Consider the following 2,684-nt stretch of genomic DNA (forward strand, 5'->3'; position numbering starts at 1 on the left):
TTCATTCCTACTATGCCAAACTCACAGCTTCTAAATACTTGGTCCACAAGAGCGAAGCTATTGCGGACAACATCAAGTTTAATATCCTAATAGCAGGCTTGGTAAGAGTGAATAGAAATGTGTCCCGCATGTGCGACACAACAGAATTAGAAAGACATACAACACTTCAATCACCACACTCAGTTCTCTGGCTACAGTCAAAGAATTAGGATCAAATGAGCCAGGGCTAAATACAAGACCATTATAGAGAATGATGTAAATGGAATCTTCCTGCTATACAGGAGTAAATCCTAGAATAGCATAGAAAGGACCATGAAGAAGATAGATAAGGCCAACACATGGTATGGTAACCGAAAATACCAGAGTATCATGTCCACAGATGCTATCCCTGACGTCGAAATAGCATACATTTTTAGGAAAACATTAGATAAGATGAATCTATAGATTAAAATAGCCGAAAAGCTAGAAATCTCCTTAAAATACTTGGTCTGTAGAACTTATCTATTTTGAAAACTCCACCGCCCATGTACGGCTAAGAATTGGAGAGTGTATAGGATGAACCCACTGTTTAACTGTAAGATTAGTAATGTATTCTATAAGCATACGGTGTACTGAGGAACTGTGCAGAAACAGGACATCAATATACATTAATGAAACAGTACGTAGCATAGAGGAGCGGATCGGTGAAGACTTGTGGGAGGTCAAGGAGGAGAAAAGCTCGTTAGTTCTCTATCAGCATGCTTAATTAGAACATATAGGCTCGGTTAATAACATAGATGTTAAGATACTATCAACACATGGAACAAATACGAAAATTAGAGAGATTACAGAAGCCACACACATAGTAATAGACATAGTAATAGAAAATATGAATGGTGCAATAACGTCCCTCCACTACACTACGCAACATGACGAATAAAGAAATAAATTAGTAAATAAAGGTTTAGAAAACAAAAACACCTAAATACAAAACACGAACACTGTAGTAAGGAAACCCATATATACGCATACAAAACACATACTAAAGACATAGAAACGCACGCATACAAACACGCATGTGTAGATAAGGATACACACTACAGAAAGAGATAATGGACTAAACAGAACAAGGGGAGACACATGGGATGGAAAGTCGCTGAAGAGGTCACAGGCAGTGAGACGAAATACTCCAAAGAATTTAACATAATAATAATAATAATAATAATAATAATAATAATAATAATAAAGTGAAGAACGAGTATATAGTACGCGTGGTTAATTTGCCATAGATATGACGAGCTCAAAATATAACAAACCTAGAATCTGAAACCTTTCGATTAATTAACGGATATAGACAAATAGATATGTTGTTTCTCATTTAATAACATATCTCATGCATGAAACCTGACCAAAAACGTACCGAATATAAACCAGTGGAACAATATATATAAACCTTTAACCATGTCCCCAAAACCATGCGCGAAGGAAAAACACGAGCATTGCTCAATATCTATTAAATATATGCCTAATAATAAAAAAAAGTAGCCGAATAATTGCTTATTAAAAATATAGATAAAATAATGATAAAATAAAATAATGTAGATATGACAAAAAACTTCCGAATTATGAGAAATTAATAACATAAATGAAACGACTTAAGTGCAAACAAACTGTATAACTATTATTAATCGAAGGCACGAAATACCTGTCACTTGGGAAAAATTCAAACTAAACACATAACTATTGAATAAACAAGTATATAAAGAACTAATATTTCTACCTAAAATCTATAAACATTTAAAAATTATTAAAACAAATACATTGTAACGAAACTATTCATCCGTTTAAGATAACGAAATTTCACGTATTCTTCCGTTTAAGATAACAAAATTTCACGCGCTGCAAAGAAATTAACGTAAAGGCACACTTAAGTTCGAATACTAAAGCTTCCAGAATCTGAAAGACCGTTACCATTTAACAGGCGGAAGCCCATAATAACTATTCAACGGAAGTGATGTTAAACACAACAATAAATATAACAAACATACAAACTGCTAAACATCGATTTAACCTCCATCTTTAATTAAAACTAATTATTACTTCACACTTTGTTTAGCTGCAAGCTCGGGATCATTCTATACTTTCTCAAAATGTCATCATGTTTTCGCAAGCGACAGTTAAAACATTCAAGTAAACTTTTCTTAACGTAATCTTGTTTTTCCACCTTTCATTTAGACTTAATTCTATCTATCTATCTAACGCAGGGGCAAATTATGCAGAAAATTTTCCACCCCTTGCTAATTGCATAATCAGCAACCATACACCTAATATACCCACAACCACCACCTCCACCACCACCACCACCAACATAAATGATAAAAATGAAAATAACGCAAATACAATTAACAAAGACAACAACAACAACAAGAACAACAACAAAAATGAAATAAATATTTTACCATCAAATGGTGAAGATATTATCATAACAGATTCAACAATACCTGGAAAAGCCACGTCCAAGGATATTTCGGATACAACAACAACACAAACACACAACGACAACAACTGCCAGAATATAAAAGTAAATTTCGCTGACACTCTGCGTCAGAAAAAAGAAATTATACAGTTCACGAATGAAGAGTTGATAGAGACAAGATCACTCTTCACAACCCAAGGGCAAGATTTAGTATTGCATACACCTCAAC

General features: G+C 33.8%; 1 long non-coding RNA gene across 1 annotated transcript in view; it reads right to left on the reverse strand.

The window, feature by feature from the left end:
* LOC118766313 overlaps positions 1–2,083 on the reverse strand; it is an 11,933-nt gene extending 9,850 nt beyond the window's left edge. Inside the window, exon 1 of the long non-coding RNA XR_005002237.1 lies at positions 2,070–2,083. This is a non-coding gene — a long non-coding RNA (uncharacterized LOC118766313). The remainder of the gene's footprint in view (positions 1–2,069) is intronic.
* Positions 2,084–2,684: the final 601 nt, after the last annotated feature.

This window comes from Octopus sinensis, linkage group LG1 (assembly GCF_006345805.1).
Source record: "Octopus sinensis linkage group LG1, ASM634580v1, whole genome shotgun sequence".
Taxonomy (NCBI): domain Eukaryota; kingdom Metazoa; phylum Mollusca; class Cephalopoda; order Octopoda; family Octopodidae; genus Octopus; species Octopus sinensis.